This window comes from Tenrec ecaudatus, chromosome 4, assembly GCF_050624435.1.
Source record: "Tenrec ecaudatus isolate mTenEca1 chromosome 4, mTenEca1.hap1, whole genome shotgun sequence".
Lineage (NCBI taxonomy): Eukaryota > Metazoa > Chordata > Mammalia > Afrosoricida > Tenrecidae > Tenrec > Tenrec ecaudatus.
The window spans coordinates 136,101,185-136,126,168 of NC_134533.1; the positions used below are offsets into that span (position 1 = coordinate 136,101,185).

A 24,984-nucleotide genomic window follows, 5' to 3' on the forward strand; every position below is an offset into this window, starting at 1 on the left:
CTCGATGTGAGTCTGCATGTACATATAGAAACTTCACCAGATTTGCTTCTCTAGAGAACCCTAAGATGAATTCCTTCAGCTTGAGCTATGATGAGTGGGTTTTCCTTTCAGTATTCTAACCTGAGGTCTCAATACATTTCATTATAATATTTTACTTTGTCATCTCAACCTGTCTTTTGAAATGTTCTGTTGAACACTTTTACTCCATGATTTCTTCCATTCAATTTAGCTATGCTTCATTTAAGAGCAAGTACAGAGTCTCTTCTGACATCCACTTTTGTCTTTTCTTTGTTTCTGATCTTTCTAATGTGCTTTTGCTGCTTTTATGTATGATGTTTTTGATGTCAGGTCTTTTGTCATTAGTGTTCAAATATGTACTTGAAAACATCTCTAAATTTAGGTGGAATATACACAAGGCCATATTTTGGGTCTCATGAACTAATTTTAATTTTCTTCGGCTTCAACATGAACTTGCATATGTGTAATTGATGGTCTGTTCTATAGTTGGTTCCTGGCTTTACTTTGCCTGTTGACATTAGTTTTTTCATTGTCTCTTCCCACAGATGAACCAATTTGGCGTCTGTTTATTCCATTTAGTGAGGTCTACATGTATAGTTATGAGTTATGTTTAAAAATGGTATGTGCAATGAACAAGTCATTGATGTCAAATTCAATCATGCCATCTTCAGCTCCATTTCCATCACCAGGGACATATGTTCTAACTATTGAAACTAACTTTTTGTTTCCAACTTTCACAGTCCAGTCATCAGTAATTACCACTGCATGTTTGATCAGTTTCAGACTTAAGAATTTGGTAGGATTCTTCCATTTATTTAAGTGTTTGGTGCCTAAATTTGAATAATAATTATATTAACTGGAATTCCCTGTAAATATGTAGCCATTTTCCAATCACAAATAGCATTGTATTGAAGCTGGAACTTGAAATATTCTTTTTTATGATAAATGTAATGCTATTCCTCTTTAACTTGTCATTCTCATCATAGTAAATATATTATTGTCTGGTTCAAAACAGCAGCCTATTTTAGCTTATTAATACATATGATATTGATATGTATGTGTTTCATTTTATTTCTGACAACTTTTCTTTTCCTAATTTTATACTTTGTACTCTTCATGTTCTAATGATTAATGAATGTTCTTCTCATTTTAAGTTGTGAATGATTAGAAAATGACATTCCCCAAAGGATCACTCTGTCCAAGTCACTAAAGTCAACTCTACTTTGAGGAGGCAGCTCCGCTCTAGTCGTATTTGGAATGCCTTCCGTCCTGCGGGGCTCATTTTCTGGCACTCTAGTAGACAATGCTCCCATTTTCAGGAAGGTTTTCCGTGGCTAATTGTCCAGAAGTAGACCCTTCTTCCTTCTCCCTTTACCGAGCCTGTACATTCAGGTGAAGTTTGCTCATCACCGGTGGACCTACTGTGATTTGAAACACCAGAGGCATATGTCCAGCATCAGAGCAACATGCAAGCTTACAACAAACTGACAGATGAGTGACATCCCAAAATAGTTAAGAAAGCTAGAAATATTAAGATTTTGGAGAACACTATCCAAACTGTCCTCTAGAATGTCTGCATTCCTTTATATTTCCACAAAAGTGTGAGTGAGTTCATTCACTCACATCTTCCCCATCCTAAATCTTATTGATCAGTCCTAATTTGAGCATCATCAAGTTCCATTGTATTCTAATTTGCCTTTATTATATCACTAGTGAAGACAAGCATTCTAGTTACATGTCATTGGCTATTTGTCTTGTATGTGTGTGAATTGTTTAGCACACACCCCCTTCTTTTCTTCTATTGGGATGTTTATCTTGTGGTATTCAATTTTTAAAACTATCTAGTAAGAAAATTCAATCTTTTGACCTTTACACAGGTCATAAATATCCTTTAATTTGTGTTTTTACCTTTTTAATATGTTATGTTTTGTGCAGGAAAGGATTCGTGTAGACCTCAAATTATGTGCTTAATTTAACTCCTTCTTTCAGGGTTCTGCTTAGAAAGTCCAAGATACCATTAATGGTAACATATACTGCCTTTTCATAGTTGGCTTGTTTTATTCTTTCACTGGAATCCAACTGGAATTTTGTATGATACTGAGGTGTGGTAAATTTTTCCAACATGGTAAAATACTTGTCCTAACATCCTTAAGCCCTTCTCTATTAATTTAAAGCATGAATATGATATATGTATGTGGAGGCTTTAAAGGGGTCATGAAAAAATGGAATTAAAAGACAATAGAATTTTGAAAATGAACTTTCATAAACCCCCTTACATGTATGTGTGTGTGTGTATATATATATTCTGGAATTTATTTATTTTTGTAAATCATTTTATTGGAGGCTCATACAACTCTTATCACAATCCATACATACAACCATTGTGTAAATCACATTTGTACCTTCATTGCCCTAATCATTCTCAAAACATTTGCTCTCCACTTAAGCCCTTGGCATCAGCTCCTTATTTTTCCTCCTCCCTCATGAACCCTTGATAATTTATAAATTAATATTTTGTCATATCTTACACTGTCCGACATCTCCCTTCACCCACTTTTCTGTTGTGCATCCCCAAGGGAGGAGGTTATATGTAGATCCCTGTAATCAGTGCCCCCTTTCCACCTCACCCTCCCACCACCCTCCTGGTATCGCCAATCTCACCACTGGTCCTGAAGGGATCATCGGTCCTGGAGTCTCTGTTTCCAGTACCTAACTGTACCAGTGTATGGAATTTATTTTCTCTGGGCATTTAATCAGCACTGTTTTAATTATTCAAGCTTCAGAGTTTATTTTAATATCTAGCAGATCAAGTTCACCTTCCATTTTCACAAGCTTTTTTGTTATACTTGTTTATTTACCGTTCCAGATGAACTTGGAAGTAACATTGTTTGGTTCCAAATGGAAAATCATGATAAAATACATTAAAATTTCAGATTCATTTGAATAGAAGTGATGTATTTTATATCTCGAGTCTCCCTACCCAGGAACAGGTTATGTGTCTCCATTATTCAAGTCTTCTTTTATAGCCCTCAATAAAATTTTTAAGTTGTCTCCACATTAGGCCTACAATTTTTCATTAAGTGCCTTTTTAGCCATTTTCTATTTTTATGTCTGCTATAATGGATGAAAACTTCTTTTGTTATAGTTTTTAACTGGTTATTGTTTGTATATATGCATTTAGATTCCAATTCATTATTGATTTGTTCTTTTTAATTCTGTAGTGTAGAATTAGATCTGATGTGATGGGCAGTTCTATTAGACTGCCAGGTTCACAGGAGCCTTATCAGCACCAGCACAGTGGCTGAAGCATTGGAAGCACTCAGTAAATGCCTTTTGAGGAATGAATGAATGAATGAATAATATTGGCTCAATAAAAGGAAAGCTTTCCATGAAATGAATATAGAATTTCTTTATAGGTTACTGAATGTTCTATACCTGAAAATATTCCTGCAGAGTCTATATATGCCTACTCCTCATGTATTGACTATCTCTATTTTCCAAGATTCTGCATTTACAGAAATAGTAAAAATCTACTCTCCTGCTGTTCGACACATCAATAGTGTAGGTCTGCAACAAGAATATGGAAGTGAAGTGAGAGTACTGCTGCCTGTTATGGTTAAGGTTCTGTGTCAAGTGCACTGGGACATGAGTATCAGTGAATTGGGAGTTATGTGATAATGAAATGTATATAATATTACATATGTAATATTGTGGTTATCCTTAATTTTGTGATCCGATGTGGCTGTATTCCATTTTCACACAAAACTGATTTTGTGTATAATGATGCAATATTTGGAGCCTACCCATGTCAGTAAGTCAGGAATTGGTATGCTTACTGGTCAGTCAGCATTTTCTAAAGCATATTAGTAACTTGCCGTTTGTAAACGGGGTTTGGGGCCGTAGCTGATGTCCTCAGGTATTGCAAAAGGGCAGGTGAATAAATCTCCATGTCTACCCAAGAGCACTTCCTGAGGCAGGTGTCGGATCTGCCTCCACCTTACAGTTAGTTCTTTCTATGTCTATGCGGTATCCAGTCATTCATTTTAATGGCCACATAGAACTCGCAGACAATACTCACCAATACGGGGTTTATTAGGGACATTGACAGGTTATAATTGAGGATCAATATGTTCTGGATACAGTTTTTCTAGACAAGACTGAGCTGTAGCTGAAGACACAGCTCTCTCTGGGACACAAACTCAGCCAAGTGACACTTTGGCATCCACCCTATTTGGGAGTGTGTTACAAATCATATTCAAAGGGTTTTTTTATTTCACCTCACATCTCCGCCCCAAGGGGTTATACTCTAGATCCATGGTCATTAAACCAAGCCTCTTAATTAAGTGCCTGGAGGTAACTCACTCGGTAAGCAGAGCTCCTGCCTGAAAGCACTCAGCTTTACTCACTCTGTGAGCCAGGAAGTCAACTGCATGTTTCCTGCTCTGAATCTGCTACCAGTTCTTCTTAAGTCAGAACTCTCTTTTCACATGGATGGAGGAAGTTTGGTACAGGGATCTCAGGGACTAAAGGACATGCTCTACTCCTGCCTCTTCTTTATTGATGGTAGCAAAAACCTCTTCCCCATTCGTGCTTCTGTGATGTCCCATTTTATACTCAGCAGGGTTAAAGTCCAACATTCTAATAATCACAGTTAACCCTGTTAACAATCATTCACAGCTGAGTTAAATTGCCTATCAGCAAATTGCCCCATCTTCTTTAACTCAAATCTATCAGGAAAAAGAGGAACTACATCCAATCTGCATGATGCCATCCAGTCTTTGGTGAGAGCTGCAAAGTCTATGGCAAGAAGAGTCGTGTCAAGGAAATCACTACGCCACGATATGTCAAACAGTTCATGAACCTGCAGCTCATTTTTGGAACTTTTATTAGAAACATTTATGTACAGGGAGACAAGGGCCTACTCTCAAGGTACATATTGTGTGTCTGTTGATTTTGGCTACCCAGTATCTACTCTCGATTCCACTGGGGAAAACATCCTGTTGTTTCTCAGGGAATTACTACTGCTCTATTGGATACCATCTTGTTAATCAAGGTGCCCCCGCCCCGCCCCAACCTAGCTAAGGGTATGGGTGAATCAGAAGCTAGGCTATCCAGACACACACACTCTTTCTGGGATGTGAAAGAGGCAGATGGAAAGATGGATGATAACTCCTAGCACCTGCTGTTTCCAAAGGCAAGGCCCTGCTGAAAGAATGTGTCCTTGTCACCAAATACCTGGAGCTGCCCCGATGGCTCCTTACTGAGAGCTATCACATTTTCTTCCAATAAATTCATTTCTAATTATTATGTTGGCCGTAGTCAGTTTCTATTGCTTGAAAACAAAGAAATCAAGTGGTACACGGGAAGAGAGAACCCACGAGGTACTTCCACATAAGAAATAGCATAAGTTGCTGACAGATCAGAAGGGAAGAGAGACTCAGAGGTAACACCGTCTCCACGCTGGGCTACTTGTGCCCATTTTCTGCCAGGTGCACACCGTGAATCACGCTTTTAAAGCGAGTTGCACGGTGCTCATTATCCTTCCAATTTGACTTCTTAGAAGACTCATTATGAGTACTTCAGTGTGCGCTCATTACCACATCTTCTCCTTTCACTTCCAGTTGTTGCTAATGTGATGATGATCATTTGATTTATTTTGATCATCTTTTACTTCAAGGGCCACATTTGCAGCCACCTTATCTCAGTCTCTTCGAAATAGCACCTGCAAATGTTCAATAGGAACATGGAGGAGCTTGGTTCTGTGGAAACAAGTGGCTTTTAGACATGCAAATGAAGGTTGGCATTTATGTTACCCAGAAGTCTGATTCTGTGCAATTGGAAATACACAAGTACAGTTTGAGAAAACTTTTTTTATTTGCAAAGCCTGGACAGAATGCTTAACACAAGCATAAACAGACCTTCCGGGAGCTGAGAGGCTGAGCTAGCAATGGACATGCAGAGACCTGCCAGCAGGAGACCTGGAAAGAGGAAACTGTGCAAGGATCTCTTCTGCCCTCAGAGGCAGCCAGTGAAGGACACACTCCTGCTTCTGGCTCTTCTTCTGACTTGCAGAGGGATTGAAAGAAGTCATCCTTTTAACTAGTATCTTCATTTTCCCCACTAATAAGGTAAAATGTATTTTATAATGGGAGGACATTAAATATATTGAGAATGTGGCTTCAGAGTAAATATAGGCCCTGAGTGATTCACTCAGTGAGGTGCCTGATAGTCATGTATACCTAATTTCTGATTAGGTAGAATTTTTCTTGTGCAGGGCCCTATTTTCTGAAAGTTATTACCCATTTAACTCACTGCTGTGGAGTCAATTCTGACTCATAGCAACATGACAGTGCAGAGAATAGGGGTTCTGAGGCTGTGGTCCATTACAGGGACAAACAGCCTCGTCTGTCTTCTGTAGAGTGCTTGAAGGGTTTCAGCCACTGATTGTTCCATTAGCAGCCACACACCTAACCAGTGTCCTGCCAGCACTACTTGTGAGCCATTATTTGAAATTGAATATAGAAAATAATTCATCCATATTATATATAGCATAATCTCTAATGGAATTGAAGCATGTCATAGAAGCTGGTTTTCGGTTTATGAAGATAACCAAAAAGCACAGCTGGACAGGTTGTTTGAAAATTCATTTTTATAATCTGTTTCCCAGCTGAGACTTTAGGAGTCTGATTTTTGCCAGAAGCAAACTTTCGGGAACTGTCATTAAACATTGGAAGAGTAAGATTTCTAATGGCAATATTGACCCCATGTCTAATGATGCCCTGCTTCCAGGCACTGCCACAATCAAGGCAGCTGCCAGTTTTAGATTCCAAGGGCATGTTTCATGTCCATTGGAAGTGAAGTTTAGAGAGGGGCAACCACTGGAATACATCGTTTGCTCATCCCAAATATTCAACAGTAGAGTTTTAGGGACAGTCATTAAATACCCAAGCAGTAAGGTTACTGATGTCACATTGACCCCATGTCTAATGATGCCTGTTTTCTGGAACTGCTGCAATAAGAGCAGATGCCATGTTTAGATTCCTGGGGTGTCTTCTATATTCATTGGAAGTGAAGGATGGGGAAGGGTGACCACAGGAATACTACATTTTCTCACCCAAAAATTTTAGACATTCTAAATGTATTTCCACAAAATAAACATTTTAATACACAGGGAAAATGTACTGATTGTGAAGTAATGAATGATATTGGGTGCTATATAGTCTGGTAGTAGAGAATGAGAAACTCTGGAAACATTTTAAAATCTAGGATGGTAAAATCAAGTGACACTCTAACCCATTCACTAAGAAATTGACCAACATGCCTGCCAGAAAGATGCACTCAGCGTGCAAAGTGTCAAGTCACCCAGAACACAGTTACTTCTCAATCATATCATCCAAGCATGTTCTCAGTCTCAGATGCCAAGGGCCTGATTACATTGTTGTGATAAGGAAAAGCTGACCAAAGTTTAGAATCCTGCTTATCTGTCAGGTCAATTCTTGAAAGGCTTTCTGTAGAATAAATGGGCAGGAAAAGGGGGAACTGGGGAAAGTCGTTCTTGCTTTGTTTTCTTCTATTTTGGGGGCGGTGTGTGTGTGTGTCACCATAGACAAGGAGGCAAGTTTTTCAAATGATTAATATTAGTGGACATATTGAGATTTAATTTTATGTGAGTTGGCTTACTACTTATCCCCATCATGTTTCAGTTGGACAAATATCAGTGTGAAATCCCCAAGAAGGTTTCAGCTCAGAGGTGATTGTGTTCCACTTGGCTCGCCACTGATGCATTGCATGGCTGGATGGGAAATCTATTTCTGGATCTAAGTAAATAAAATAAATGACGAGGAGGGCTTGTAGTTTGAACTGCTTCTCAAAAGAAATCTGGTCACTTTCAGTGTTTAAATGCAGGCCACTGGCCAACATCTCTCAGCGTAAAACAATTCTTGCTTTCAAATTGACAGAACCACGTGAATACAACAAAGTCGGCCAACAACTCACCAGCAAATGAGTGTTTTCCATGCCAAAACACAAGATCTAGAGGCTCAAAGACATTAGGCATTCAAACTGTATTAGACACCCCAAATTCTCCAGGGAAATAGTTAACCAACACTTTGAAACAAGGCAAACATGCAACCACGCCATCTCAATAAACACAGGTGCAGAGTGCACCTCCTTGAGTCATAACTCATTAACTCACACCTGCGCTTTCCTGAACGGCATAGCTCATCATGTCAGTATACAAACAGCCTTGCACATGCAAGTGGAGTACTGGACAAATTACCTCTGCTCTCGTCATTGAAGTGTTCTCAGTTACTATTCAACATCTCCTCATAATACCCAAAGCAGAGTGAAAAGGAGAAAGTTTTTCATTCTTTTCAAAACCCATATCCTGCACAGTCATGTTAGAAAACTCTCACAATTTAGGTGGTACAGACAATTAGGAGATAGATGACAAAACAATCAAGGCTGCTTCCCAGGCCCCTGGGTCACCTGTATGGATGGTTCATTTCATCAAAATGGGATGTCGACGTGGATGGGCATATGCAGTTGAAAGGAGATGCTAGTTCACTTGGGGACACTCTGGGTTCGACACAAGTGTGGAAAGCCACATGGCAATGTATAATGGGTAATTCGACATGGACATCTGGGAAATGGTTGCTTATTACAGATTTAGGCAGCATCGGTGCAAATGTGCTAGCTGAATTTGAGAAAATGAAACTGAATAAATCTGAACAACACTAACATTGGAAATGGAAATGGGGGAATCTAACGAAAGGGGGTTTCTTTTTCTCTAGACCTCCAATTTATTTGCATAAATACTACTAGATTATAAAAAAATTATCATGGGGGCTTTTTATTTTAAATGGAAACTCAGAAACGGTGGAACATAGACAAGAAGTGATTTTCTAAAATGCATGTCTGCATTCTGCACTGGAGAAAACAGAACTAGGAACATTGATTGAGCTATTTCCTATATTGATGTCTTATATTCCTCAGGCTCATGATTAATTTGCCAACTATGGGAGTCCCAAATATGGGGAACTAAACAGTAATAGCACTCTTTGGAAGCTTGGAGTCTTTCACATTCCCTAAAGGAGTTTTCCATTTCATTAAATCATCGACTTCTCGGCTCTGGGTTCGCATTCAGTGGTGGTGGTGTGACAGCTGTCAGAAATGTTTCGGATCAAAAATAAATAGAAGTGTGGCATGAAAAAATAGCCCGTCTACCTTAAGATCCCTCAAAGTACAATCTGGGAGCAAGACACGTTGTTTCTCACTTGCTCTCTTTCTGTGTTCTTTTGATATAATCAATATTTCCTGTCTAAAAATGTAGTATTCTCCAGTCAGGAAACCCCTCACGTCTGTATTGAATGTCAATGATAACCATGTGCCATGTGACATATGTTTATTCTCCAGCTTCTGTACCTGAGGGCATCATTAACTGTTCATGAGAAAGCACTACTGAAAAATGTTGTCACCAGCACAGCCCGTAGGTGACAATAGTCTTGAACAGAAATATTTAAAGGTCTGAATAAAATAAACTCTTATTCTAATATATCTAGATAAACATCTCCTTGTATGTCAGGATCAAAATGAATCTCCTATTTTCCCTTTTCAAAGCAAATAAACATTTCCTGAAATAGAGTTCCTTCACTTGACAAACCTGCCCTGGAACATGAGCTCTCTCCTGGGCACTGCAGTGGGATTGGAGTCAACCTTTGAGGAGATCTGGGTCAAGAGAGAGACTTGACTAACCCAGTTGACAGAAAGGTGGTACAGAGCCATGAAATTCTTCAATTCCATAAGTAGACATGGAAGTAAATATAAAAGCAAAACATTAAGATCAGAGACATTTACACTAGTAAAGTACCTTGATACCATCTAGAGTGACATTTCCTGATGAGAAATACTTGTGGCAAAACTAAGTAAGATAATCTTATCATGTAAACCATACATGTATATTTATTTTCTTTTTTTGCCCACAAGAGTCGTTATAGTATTTGCTTTTCCCACTACTGTTAAGTCAATTCTGACTTGCAGTGGCCCTATAGGACAGAGTAGATCTGCCTCATGGGACTTTCTTGGCTGTAATATTTATTATGAGCACAGGACATGAAGTTTTTCTCCCTCAGAGCCACTGAGTGGAATTCAAACTGCTAACCTTTCAGATAGCAGACAAGCACTTACCTCTTATCCCACCAGGTTTTCCTAAGAATATTTATACTTATAAATACTTCTATGAGCACATTCTTTGGAATGGACTCATTCAAAAGAGAGATGACTCAATAGATTGTGGAAATTATAAAACAATATCATTAATATCACATGGAAGTAATACTGTAAATACTCAAGTATAAGCCAACCTGAATATCAGCCAAGGCACCTAATTTTACCACAAAACTGCATTAAAAATGTGCTGAAAAACTCAGCTTATGCATGAGTATATACGGTATTTTCCTGAAGATTAATCAGAAATGGTTTCCACATTGCACCAACAGGGAGCAGCCAGATATTCAAGCCAGATTCAAAAGAAGATTTGGAATGAGGAACATTATGGCTGAGGTGAGATGGATCTTGACTGAAAGCAGAAAATATTAGAAAGATGTTTACTTGTATTACATTAATTATGCAAAGATATTTGTCTGGATCACAACAAACTATGGATCACATTGAAAAGACTGGGCATATTTTTCAGAACACTTCATTGTGCTCACGCAGAACCTGTGCAATCATTTGAAAATAAGGGGAATACTGTATGGTTTACAATGAGGAAAGGTGTGAGTCACGGCTATCTTCTTTCACCCGATACCTCATGCTGAGTAAATCGTCTGAGAAGCCAGACTGCATGAGATAGAATGGAGTTTCAGCATTGGGGGAAGGCTGATTACTAACCTGAAATACGCAGATGACATAACCTTGCTTGATGAAAGTGAAGAGGACTTGCTGATTGCAGCCTTCAGTCTGCATTACAGCTCAATGTCAATAAAACCACAACTCTCACAATTTCACCAAGAGGCATCATGATAGACAGAGAAAATATTGAAGTTATCAAGGATTTTCTTTTGCTTTAATCCACAATCAATATTCATGGAAGCAACAGTCAGGAGATGATATGACATATTGAATTGGACAAATCTGCTGCACAAGACCTCCTTAACGTTTTATAGTGAAGATGTAATTTTGAGAAGTAAGATATGCCTTGGCCCAAGCCATAGTATTTCCCGTTGCCTCAAATACATGTGAACGTTGGACCATAACTAAGGAAGGCCACAGAATAATTGATTCGTTTGAATTAAAGGGTTGGCAAAGAATATTGGAAGTATCAGGGACTGCCAGAAGAACAGACAAATCTGTTTTGGAAGACGGATAGCTGGAGTTCTTCTTAGAAGCAAGGATAGCAAGACACTTCTGTAGTTTCAACAAGTTATCAGGAGATACCAGTCCTTGGAAAAGGACACCATGCTTGGCGATGCAGACGGTGAGTGAAAAAGAGGAAGTCACTCAAGGAGATGGAGTGTCACGGCAGCAACAATGTGTTCAAATTAACAATTGTGAGCATGGTCTAGACTGGACAGTGTTTCATGCTGTTGTTCATGGAGTCCCTCTGAGTCTGGCAACTCGACAGCACCTGACAACAACCTCCATCATCACTGTTACCCATTTGATTATAACTCATAGTGATCGTAAAGGACAAAGTAGAACTGCCTTATTAGGTCTCTAACACGGTAAATCTTTATACGCACACACACACATACATACACACACACACACACATATATAACATTATTGCAGACTCTTACAGTTCTTATAACAATCCATACATCCATTGTATCAAGCACATATGTACATATGTTACCATCATCCTTTTCAAAATATTTTCTTTCTACTTGAGCCCTTGGAATCAGCTCTACTTTTTATCTCTCCCTCCTCCACTCTTCTGCCCCCAGAAACCCTTGATAAATTAGAAATCATTATTATTTTCATATTTTACACCATCTACGTCTCTCTTAACCCAAGACTGTAAATCTTTACAGGAGCGGTCATCCTCATCTTTCTCCCACACAACAGGCAGTGGGTTTGAACCACAGAACTTGGAGTTAGTAGTCCAATGCTTATCCCTCCAAGCCACCAGTGTTACATATACAATATCTAGTTAGCTCTAATACTTCTTGGGCAAGAGTGAGTCAATGGCAGAATTCTCATCTTCCAAAAAGAAATCTGGGTTCAATTTGCATCTCAACTGTCACTGAAGACTTTCATGTTGCTATACTGCTGAATCGGTTTCAGTGGAGCTTCTGGACTGATCCCAATGAGGAAGAAAGTTCAGATGATCTACTTCAGATAAACCAGCCTATGAAAACCCTGTGGGTTGAAAAGGTCGGATTATCAACCAATTACGTGACCATTTCATTAATTATGCATGGAATGTATATGAGTCTATTCCAAGGACAGTGGATCACAATGTTTCGGAGAGGACCCAGAAGTAGGAATCACATGGAAAAGTGTAAATGGTTCCCTGCTAACCCAAAAGTGTTCTTTGACAGTGAGCTTCTCTAGAAAGAATTTACTTGCCAATAGAATCTGATTTTTCTCAAAGAATTATGGATCTCCTTATACTGTTTCCTAAATTTCTTTGTTCTAGTTGTTGCTCAAAATTATATAAACAAGTCCCTGCAGTCAGCCTTTTGAGGATCTTGCCCACTGCTGAAATCTCTCCATAAAAACAGTGAAAGGCAATCTTTTGCACAAACATGAGTCAGAAACTCTTATTATTATTTCCTGTAGGCCACTTTCTGATTTCTTTTAGTCCTCTTTGCTTATTTTAGGTCCCAGATATTTTTGAGCATGCTGCACTCCATGCTGACCCTGATATATGGGCTTGGGTCCATTAATCATTGCCCCAGAGCCCCATAAATACCACTTGAATCTTAGGGATGATCTTAGGTATCCAATACCATGGCTGCATTGAATGACCACTTGTTTTTCCAGTGGAAATATAAACAAAGTAATCCGATTTTACTTTTGCTGGAAAAGAAAATGAAGTACTGGTTGGCCAGGCAGTGCTAGACATACTAGCAGGTTTCCCAATTCTAGTTTATATGATTACTAGAAATAAAAATATTTTCAATATACATAATTCTTATAATACTAGTTGAAAATTTCTGCACTGATTGTATTACAGTATTTTCTAATAAAATCTGCTCATGTAAATAGTGTGCATGTACAGTATGTGAAGGATCTATAACATTCACGTGACATGTTAAAAGTAAGTAGTTGTTTCTACAATTAATTAATTCAATGTATATTCATTTCTTACTCTGTAACAGATTTAAGTCCAATTATGTTGGGAACATGTAAGTTTCCATGATGGTAGTCTCCTCTCTCAGTCCTTCTCATGCTGATTTCCCTGCTCCCCCAAATTCTTCTCATTTTTCAAGACTCAAGTACCTCTTAATCCTGCCAGAAAACTTTCTTCATCTTTCTCCCACCTTCTTCAGTGAGAAAAAATAAATAAATCACTCCCTCTTAGAATTCCTGTTTTGTTGTCATTCATAACATTCCTACTTTCATTATATGGCTTTAGATACATGCCATTTCTATTAAGAAATGTAGAGCTGCCTGAGGTCACTCAAAGCCAAACTCACTACCATCAAGTCAATTCTGACTCGTGCATCCCTATGGGAGAGGGCTGAACTGTCCCTGGAGGTTTCTGAGACTGTAACCCTTTATGGGAGTAGAAAGCTTCATCTTTCTCACAGAGCGGCAGGTAGGTTCAAACTATTGACTTGAAGTTAGCGGTCCAACATGTAACCACCAGGTTTCTTCCTCTTTCTGCTCCCCATAGACACAGGCAGTGCTTTCTCTCACTGTAGGGCATCAAGAGTCAAAAGCAATAGAGTGGGAGAGTAGCAGATATTCACGCTAATTTAGGAAAGTCTAGTACTTAACTCTTAGATTAGTGATGATTCTCTGAGCTTAGATTCTTAGGAGTAAATTCATTTTCAGGTTTTCCTTGATGCTGGCACTAAATGAACAAAAAAGGAACCACATATGCAGTAAGGGAATGGAATAAGTGAAGCATAGTCTAGATACTTTGCATTTCAGGCTCCAACAACTTGTTAAACAGAAAATCTTGTGTTTATTGTTTATTTTTTAAAATCATTTTATTAGGGACTCATACAACTATCACAATCCATACATACATAAATTGTGTAAAACACATTTGTACATTCGTTGCCCTCATCATTCTCAAAACATTTGCTCTCCACCCAAGTCCCTGGCATCAGGTCCTCACTTTTTGCCTCGCTCTCCACTTCCCCCTCCCTCATGAGACCTTGAAAATTTATAAATTATTATTTTGTCATATCTTGCTCTGTCCCACATCTCCCTTCACCCACTTTTCTGTTGTTTGTCTCCCAGGGAGGAGGTCACATGTAGATCCTTGAAATCGGTTCCCCCTTTCCAGCCCACCCTCCCTCTACGTTCCCAGTATTGCCACTCACACCACTGGTCCTGAGGGGATCATCCGCCCTGGATTCCCTGTGTTTTCAGTTCCTATCTGTACCAGTCTACATCCTCTGGTCTAGTCAGACTTGCAAGGTAGGATTTGGATCATGACAGTGGGGGGTGAGGGGTGGGAGGAAGCATTTAGAAACTAGAGGAAAGTTGTATTTTTCATTGTTGCTACATCGCACCCTGACTGTCTCGTCTCTTCCCCAAGACCCTTCTGTAAGGGGATGTCCAGTGGCCTACAAATGGGCTTTGGGTCTCCACTCCACACTCCCTTGTTCATTCACTATGGTAAGATTTTTTGTTCTGATGATGCCTGATACCTGATCCCTTTGACAACTTGTGATCGCACAGGCTGGTGTGCTTCTTCCACGTGTGCTTTGTTGCTTCTGAGTTACATGCCACTTGTTTACCTTCAAGCCTTTAAGACCCCAGACACTATATCTTTTGATAGCCGGGCACCATCAGCTTTCTTCGTTACATTTGCTTATGCACCCATTTTCCTTCAGCAGTCGTATCAGGGAGGTGAGCACACAATGATATGATTTTTTTCTTCTTTAATGCCTGATAACTGATCCCTTCAGCACCTCGTAGTCACACAAGCTGGTGTGCTTCTTCCATGTGGGCTTTATTGCTTTTGAGCCAGATGGCCACTTGTTTACCTTCAAGCCTTTAAGACCCCAGATGCTATATCTTTTGATAGCCAGGCACCGTCAGCTTTCTTCACCACATTTGGCCAATTTAATAGAAGAAAGTATTCTTGAATTGAGGGAGTACTTGAGTGGAGGCCCAATGTCTTTCTGCTACCTTAATACTAGCCCTATAAATATATGCACATAGATCTACTTCCCCATCCTCATGTATAAATATATTTGCATATGTACATGTCTTTATTTAAACCTCTATAAATTCCCTTTGCCTTCCAGCTCTTTCCTCTATTCCCTTTGACTTTCCTCCTGTCCCACTATCATGCTCAGTCCCCACCAGGGTTTCAGCAATTCCTCTTAGTTACATTACCCTTGATCATGCCCAGTCAGGTCTCCCATATCCTGCTTACCATCAATTTGGATAGCTTGTTGTTCCCTTGTCCCTGAGTTCATTAACACCACTACCTTTCCCCCAACCTCCACTCTCCCAATTCCCCGCAGAACCATTGGTCCCATTGTGTTCTCCTCCAATTGTTCAACCAGCCTGTCTTATCTGCAGAGATAATAACATGCACAAAAACAAGACAGCGCACACCAAGCAACAATATACAAGAAAACAACAACAAACCAATGACAAAAACAAAACACAACAAGAAAGAAAAGCTTGTAGTTAGTTGAAGGACTGTTTGTTGGCATTTAGGAGTGTTTTGCAGTCCAGTCTATTGGGGCACCATGCCCTGGCACCAAAGTACACTTTCAGCATTCCCTGGGGATCTCGCCGCTCCATTCCCTTGATGTTCTGTTGCACCCCATTAATGTTTTGCCTTGGTGTGGAATCTGATCGCGTGAAATACCCACACTGTGTCTCCAGTGTTGTCCCCTGAAGGGCTATAGGTTAGTGAGGGATGTCATGTCTCACAGTGGGGTCAGCCATGTGGTCCTCTCTGTTAACTGACTGCTCTAATTGGGAACATCGACCTCCTGGCCTGGTGGGCTATGATGTGGTCCACTCTCTCCTCCCCTTTCATCTGCTCCCATGTGCTCTGATCAGATATGTCCCTCTTCCGGAGCTGTAGATTCAGTGCCGTCCTTTGAGATAAATTTTTCTGAGGGGAGGGGCAGGTGTCCACTTAGTAGTTGCTGTTGGGGCCAGCTCCCCAGACCTCTCCACTGGTTCCCTACTCCATGCTGGCATGTTTCATTCATATCTTGGAGCACCGGGTTAAAGTCTGGTCCTTCTTTCCCTGTGGAGACACAAACAATACCCTCCCCTTGGGTAGGCTAGTGCCCTGTTCCCCCACTACTCTTTTCTTTTTTATTATTATTTTTCCCCTTCCCCCACCTCCTTTTTAGTTGTCTACCATGTGTATCCCTGTACTTGGTCTGGTCCCTGCCATATTACCTGGTCCTCACCCCAGGAATGTTTGTATACCGTAGCTTTTCCCCTATGCCCTTTTTGCCTTTTTTTTTTTTTAACACTTACCTCAGCAGCCTTTGAAGTCTTTCTGTCTTTAAATCAATGCTATCTTGAGGTCTGTTTTCTCTTTTTTGCCCTCTGGGTGAGGTTGTTGTATGTGGTGGTCTCTTATTTATGCTTGGTGAGTGTTGTTCTTCTGTCCATATTGGGTCATCAAGGATCTTTTGTAGGGCTGGGTTTCTTTGAGTTTTTCCTTGTCTGGGAAGACTCTTACTTCTCCATCTATCTTGATCAATAATTTGGCTGGGTAGAGTATTCTTGGGTTTGCATTGTTTTCCTTCAATTTTTGGAATATGTTTCTCCACTGTCTCCTCTCCTTCACAGTTTCTGCTGATAGGTCTGAGCATATTCTTATTTGGGAACCTTTATATGTGATTGCTTGTTTTCCCCTAGCTGCTCTCATGATTTTCTCCTTTTCCTCAAAGTTGGATAATTTAACTATTATGTGCCTTGGTGATTTCTCCTTGGGAACTAGTCTAGCTGGTGTTCTTTCAGCCTCCTGAATGGTTTCCTGGTTTTCATTCATTAAGCTGGGGAAGCTTTCCTCCAAGAATTCTCTCACTATTGTTGCAGATGACTTCTTTGTTGTGTCTTCCTCTGGTAAGCCAATAATTCTAATGTTGTTCTGCATCACAGCATCAGACAGAGCCCTTAAGTTTTCTTCAGCTTCTCTGATGATCTTATTAAATTTTTGTTCGCGTTTCTTAAAGTCTGCTTGGCTGTCCTTCAAGTCACTGATGTGGTTCTCTGATTCCTCCAGGCACTTCTTGAGGTTCGTGAGTCTGCTACTGGTTTTTGTTATCTCTTCCCTAAGCTCCTGTATTTCCCTTTGGTTTATGGCTTTTACCTCTTCTATCATTTCATCCTTTTTCTGTATTGTTTCTGTATGACTCCAAGTAGCATTCTGAAATTTTCTTTCTGTGGCAGCTCAATGTCTGCCTCTTCTATGCATGTCATTATGTTCAGGACATCTTCTGGCATTGCCTTTTGTTTCTCCTGGTTTTTCCTTGTGGTTGTTGGGGCTGATGGCTGTTTGCATTGTGTTGTTTTAGATGAGCCAGGTGCCATTTTCCAGGGAGTCAAAGAGCACTGGCTCTCTCTGGGAGACTTGTAGGAGTGCTTCTTTGAACTGCCTATAGCTTATTTCACTATGGAATTATCCTACCACTTTATCCTCTCTGGCTTCCCTCTCAGGGGAGCAACCCAGAAGGCTGGTGGGTTGCCTGCTTTGGTGTTGCGGAGGTTGGGCAGAGGTTCCTGCAGAAGCTTGGAACATTGAGGTGTATTGGCTGAGCTACCTTAGGACCCCAGATACACAGGCAGAAATTCCCAGTAAGATTTTGAGCAGAGTATCCCCTGGTGCAGATCAGCAGGGCCTTTCCCAACCTCAGGCTAGCTACCCAGGGTGGAGCTCACCTAGCTGGGTGTGGTGCAGGCATAAATGCCCTAGGCTATGGGGAGTGGTCTGGAGGTTAGCAGTAGTGTGTGAGAAACCAAGAAAGAGACAAAGATGAGGGGAAAAAAGTTAAAAAGCAAGCCAGCTGGGCCTTTGGGGGGCCAGGGAGGAGGGGATATAGTGAAGAGATGGAAACAAAGCAACTATGTAGCTAAATTGGATCCCTGCCAGTGGAGCTGCAAGGGTTTAGTCCCTGCTCTGAGGTGGCAGTGTCAAGCTGTGGCTGTGTTGAGAAAAGGCCCCTGTGCAGCCATCCACGTACTAGAGGGGGTACAGAGAAGAGCAGCAAAGTTCCAGTCCATGCCCCAAGGCGGGTGGTGGCAAACTGTGGCTATGTTGAAACCAAGCCACCCTACAGACTCCAAATGGCCCCGGGGTCCAGCAGAGACAGTGTCAGGACCAAGGTCAAGCCCCAGCTGGCCTCCACTGAAGTAAGCCAAAAGCCCCAGCCCTTCAAAACCCTGGGGTCTGTGCCTACTTATCTTTATGATGCTCCTCATGCATTCCAGCAGCTTTGAAGTTCCCTCTAAGCAACTCTCCTGGGCTGAATTCTGCGGAGTCCCTCTGGTATGTGTGACTCAGTCGCCATCTTGCCGGAAGTCCAAAAATCTTATGTTTATCTGTGGAGTAAGCTTCTCTAATTTATTCCTTCTTTTCATTGCTTCTTCCTTCATTCACTTGTTATGATAATTATAGAAAAATTTTACTTAGGCCGATTCCCTTTGGATGCTGCATCCCGGCAACTATGCCAGGCAGCGGAGGGAGAAAGCCCTAGCTCGAGCTAGCTGATAAACTACTTTTACCTCTTTTGCATCTCAACTTGTCGTGATTATTGAGTGCACCCAAGATAAACTCTCCTTCCTTCCCTGAATCTATTATTTGGGGACTCGTCCAGGATTGGGGATTGAGAGCATGGGCCCTGCTGGAGACTCATGGACTGACCTTGAGGTAGGAGGATTTTTTTTGTTTTTTTCCTTTTCTAAAATTCAGTCCAGACACGTTTATGGTTGTCGCCGTTAATTGGGACCAGAATATGACCAAGGCAAAGGCTCCTGAGGGGTCACTGGTCGGGTTCAGAGTGGGAGACGTTCTCCTGTTCCTCTGGTAGGTTCCGGTGAGAGTCCGGACCTTATCATGATTCAGCACTTTTTGCCGGAAGCCATGTGGAGACCCCCACCATTCTTGAGATGAATTCCCCTTCACGGACTTGGCTTTTGCCCTACTTTGGATCTCATTTCGTCTCTTTTGTGAGATGGTGGAAGATTTTTGGATTGTTGGTGTACATAGTATAATGTTGGAGCTTTGAGCTTGGGCACCTCTGGGGAGGTTTGTTTTCTTGATGCGCACTGAACATTTAATTCAACTTCTCTTCAAACACTAGTTTCTTTGGATTTGTTTCTCTAAAGTTCCCAAACTATCATACTCATGTAGCTTTGCGAACCTCCCTTCGCTCATGTCTTTAGCTATATTACTTCATTGACCTCCACCTTTATCTCGAGCCTCATTATTGCCAAAGGAGTTTACTTGACATGCGTTGAAGTGCTTTATTGGGAAAAGTAGCTGTTTCACCACAACGTTCCATGAGAAATGGCTTTTACTTCCATACCATTGTGATTCAAGCAGTTTTACATTTCTCAGCTCCAAATGTATCTCCAGGAGAATCATGAATATAAAGGAAGAGGCAATTATTCTGGTGTTTTGCCTTCCTCTACTAAATGTAGCCTCAAACAATTTTATTTTTATCAGCTCGACCCTTAGTTTATCAACTTGCTTGGATGCGAAGGAAAGCAGAAAAGCCTGTGTTTCACGGGCTGCCCTTCTGTGTTGCCTCACCCAGAGTTACACTTGTCATTTCTAGAGTGCCCCCAGCAACGGTTTTTCTTTGGTCAACAAGCATTATCATTTCCCACAGTCAGTAGGTTATGGGAAACTTTGAATCCTGCAGGTTCCCGTATGTAATAATTACATTAAACAATGGAGCTGTATGTATCTTCCTGTTTCTCACAACAGGTTGTGCTCATTGATATTGTTAGCTTATCATCCCAAATGGACAATAAGCACAGGTGGTGTTAATTGAAGGGTGGAAGGATACATGCCTTTGTCAGCTTAGCTTTTAAGGTTCTCGGGTATCTTGCTTTTGGAAATTCAGTACAGGGCGAAGATGTCTTAACCAGTAAACTGCTATTGCTTCCAAGGCTCACGTACACCAAGACATCTCTGAGCAGAAGCCACGATGTCTAAACGTGAAACAGCTTTGGGTGCTCAACAGCTGTATGGAGACACCGACCAAATCTGAGATTATTTCCCTTTCACTGACATGGCTTTTCCCAGCAGTCAGCCTCATTCCATGTCTTTTTTAAGATAGTGGAAGACTTTGTGGATTCGGGAGGGGCATATGGGATAATGTTGGGCTAATGAGATTGAGCAGCTCTTGTAGGGAAGTTTTCTTGATGTGCACTTAACATTTGATTACAACTCTCTTTTATACATGTTTGTCTGTGGATTTCTTCGTCTAAAGTTCACAGAATAACAGATTCCCGAAGAAAAAAGAAAAATTTTACTTATTAGTATTTAGTTTAGAAAACATTTTAATAACTATCTTGCTTTATACTCAGAACAGCCCTATGAGGTAGGTGGGTGCTAGATAAGAAAATTGATTTTTTTAAAAGGTGAAGCAATGCCACCCATTTGAGACCAGATGCCATGGCCAGAAACTGGAAGTCTAGGACAGTCTCGAGACGACCATGGGATTAAGCAGACAAGGTCCACATCATTGCTTTGCAACTCACAGTTTTGCTGACGGTTTACTTTGTATCGACGTTCTTTTCGCTATGCTTTGATTATTTTAAGGTTTTAATTCTCTGTCTATTGAGTCCATTTTTATGTCTCAAAATTCTTGAAACAAATAGTGGATTTATTTTCTATCTGCTTTTCCCTAATAAATTGCACATAAGACTGCTTTCCTCTGAGTAGTTCTTTGTCTCTTTCCCATAGGTATTGACATATACTGTATTCTCAGTGCTTTTTATTTCTAAATAAGCTGAAATTATAAATTTGATTTCATCTTCAACCCTAAATTTATTAAGCAGAATGATTTTAAAATCCAAAATGGATACATTTATTTAGCCATGCTGTTTTGGTTATTATCCAAATTTATAGCACAATGATAAAAGTATATGATCTGCTTGCTTTCTTTTGGTAGAGGGATAAAATTTCTGGAATGATTTGATGACAAAATATGGTTTATTTTATTCTGTTTATTTCACATTCTAATATTGTTTATATTTAAATACACCTATAATTATATTCTTATGTATTTCATGATGCAATTAAATACATCCCCCCTCAAAAAGAAAGCCAAATCCATTACTATCAAGTCAATTCCTGTGCATAAGGACCCTATATAGGATTTCCAGGACAGTAATCTTTACAGAAGCAGAAAGCCTGGTCTTTCTTCAGCAGAACAGCTGATGGGTTTGAACCACCAATCTCTAGCAGTACAATCCTATCAGCTAACACTACTAGGGCTAAGACTAACTATTAAATATATCAAAGTGTATGCCCCTGGGCAACACAATCCTTAATTACCCTCTGCACCACCAGTGACATTGAGAACCACTGGTTTATTTTGTTCGCTTGAAACCGTCTGATATGTCACAAAAAATTCCAAGTCTGTTTCAGTTTTAATATTCTTTTATAGACACTTGCATCAATGTTTAAATCAAATGGGCAAGGAATGTGGATGATTTTAAGGTTGTTTTAACCTATCTGTCTGTCTTTCTTTTAATCTTAATTTATTTGCTTGTTTCGTTTATTCCCAAATTTCCCGTTTAGTTTGCAGAATATAACACCTACAAAGAAAACCATTACTATGTGGTTCCACAGCCCGTCAAATCAGTGAGAGTCCCAGTGAACCTCCAGGAAGTGTTTTCCCTCTTTTTCGTTTTTCCCCTTCATCCGGTCTTCCTCCTTACTTCCTATTCCTTTCTTTCCCCTTCATCTGCCCTGCCCACTTCTCCCTAAGCACCACCCAATGACTTCATCATCTTAGTCACTAAAGCTTCATGCTTTAGTGTGAAACCCATTTTTCTTTATAATAATGATGTCATAAAATATTTAATTTTATAATAAATATTTTGAGTATAAAGTTCTCTAATTTTGTCCATGTCTTAAGGTGTTTGACAGAATTATTTTTAAGGATGTGTATATGCCATTGTTTGGAGTATACAATAGTTTGTTTATCCATTCTTCTATAGAAGGGCATTTTGATAATATTCATCTTTTTGCTATTATAGAAATTTCAGCAATTAACTTAGGTACACATATGTCTGTTCATGTAAAGAGATTGTAGAATTATAAGGTGCTGTTATTTGCATTTATTTAAGGAAACGCCATACTGATTTTCACAATTGTATAATTCCACAATCCCACCAACAATGTATGAACATGTGTGTTTTGTTTTATAAATTTTGTTGAGTGTCATTCTGGGGCGGAGCTACGACGTGGAGGGGCGGGCGGCGCGCGGGGCGGGGCGGGGCGGGGCGGGGCGGGGCGGGGCCGCCGCCAGCAGGACGTGCCCACGTGACTGCCCGGCCCGCAGTCTTCAGCTGGCCGGTCTCTCAGGTCGCAGCACCCGGTGTGCCCCGCACTCCCTGCTGCCTACGCCCCTCCTCCTCCCGCTCCTCGCCAGTGTCCCGGAGCCGCGGGCCCGAACCACCATCGTCGCAGCCACAGCGCCCGGCACTATGGCCTCTGGCGTGACAGTGAATGACGAAGTCATCAAAGTTTTTAATGATATGAAAGTAAGAAAATCTTCTACACAAGAGGAAATCAAAAAAAGAAAGAAAGCCGTCCTCGTCTGTTTAAGCGATGACAAGAGATAAATAATTGTAGAGGAAGCAAAGCAGATCTTGGGCTCCTGAAAGTGCACCTTTAAAAAGCAAGATGATTTATGCTAGCTCTAAAGATGCCATTAAAAAGAAGTTTACAGACATTAAACATGAGTGGCAAGTTAATGGCTTGGATGATATTAAGGACCGCTCAACCCTTGGAGAGAAGTTGGGAGGCAATGTAGTAGTTTCACTTGAAGGAAAACCCTTACAAAATGACAGTCACGTGCCATCTGGATCTTAAGGAGCTTTCATTTCTCCAGTCCAGGCCATTGGAATAGTATTAGGGTTCTTTGGGTTTTTTCTCCCCTCCCCCCCTGGCCCTTTCAACACATGAATGAAGGAGAGATCATTCATTTAAGCAGCCTATCAGTGATTACCATTAGACTGTTACAACGGTTACTTTTATGTAGAACTCAAGGAATGCCTTTCTTTCGCCAAAATAACGGTTACATGCCTCCCCTGCAGCAAGTACCACAGCTAATGTGATTATCAATAGCTTAGAGTACTGTAAAGAGTAAGCTAATTGAATGCCTTGAAAAGTGTGATCCACTGGTCAGATGGTAGACTTTATTCATTATTTTTAATAGTTGCACTTGGTTGCAGTTCTGTGAAGCTCAAGCATTCATACACCTCACCTGCCTTGGCAAGCCTATTTTTGCAGAATGGCACCACAGATAAAACACTATGCATTGAACACACTTTTTTTTGTAATGCGTTTAATCCTCCACTCCAAAAGGAATGCCAATTAAGTTGCAGATACTGTGTCATCAACTTGTCCTAGTACCTCAGTGTTCATTCCTGTCCCCTGCATTGCATATCTTTGTAAAAGAAATAGCTGTGAATGCCTTTTGGTTTTCTATTCAGTGTACACTACTGAGTAAGTTTAGAAGTTTCATGTTTACCATGTGATGTTACAACACTAAAGAATATTTTGAGTATCAGTCATGACGGCGATTTCTGTATAAAAGAGCCTTAAATGGAACGTTGCTTTTGAGTTCAACTCCTCACCTCACAAAAATGGCCACGTTGCAATAAAAATTGTGGCATATTAAAAAAAAAGTGTCATTCTGAGTTGGTATCTTATTTTTGTTTTAATTTGTATTTCTCTTATGGTTGGTGGATGATCTTTGATAGTGGAACTCATGGCTGATGAAGGATCCCTTATGAAATTGGGTGCAATCTGCAAAGTCAGCTGTTTGAAACCACCAACTGCTACAAGGGAGAAAGGCAGGCTTCCGATTTCAAACCTAACAGGGGCAGTTCTACCCTATCCTACATGGTCACTATGATTTGATGGCATTGAATTTTGTTATTTGTTTTTTGAAACATTTTATTAGGGGCTCATACAACTCTTATCACAATCCATACATGTTATTTGGTTTTATGGCTAATGAACACACGTATTTCTTCATATGTTTGTTGTCTACTCATGTTTGTGCCCATTTTTATTGGATTATTTATTAGTTTTCTTATTAAGGTGTTTTAATTTTTTCTTTAATTTAATATTACAAAATTTAATTTTAATATCACAGAAAGTATGTTGGCTATCATATTCCACTGTTCATGATTATTACAGTGGGTATTACACTGAAAGATTTTAATTTTCCATAAAAATATCATATTTTACCTCCCTATATCCTTATACACAGCCCCAAATGCAAACAATTTCAAGTTTCCCTCACTTTCATTTGCTACATATATTTTGATAGCCATGTATTTAATATTTTCTGTGCACACACATTCTCAATGATTTTCTATTTGCCATTTAATTTTTTCTACTCCTAAACAATGAAATCATTCCAAAGCAATGAAATTCTCTTTTGTCTTTCTAAATGGGTTGTCTAAACATAATTTTGGAATTCTAATAAAATTTGATCATTTGAAAATGTCAATAAAATTGTGAGGTTTCCTGTGTTCTTATGCCAACATTCAACTTTTGAAGAGTGACACTAACTTTTCTGTTGCTACTCCTTAATTTTATTTTAA

The 24,984-nt window shown here is 40.0% G+C and overlaps 1 protein-coding gene and 1 pseudogene across 1 annotated transcript in view; both read left to right on the forward strand.

Moving 5' to 3' along the window:
• SLC9A9 (solute carrier family 9 member A9) overlaps positions 1 to 24,984 on the forward strand; it is an 826,675-nt gene that overhangs the window by 373,326 nt on the left and 428,365 nt on the right. The window lies entirely within an intron of this gene.
• LOC142447121 (cofilin-2 pseudogene) lies at positions 22,833 to 23,387 on the forward strand (annotated as a pseudogene).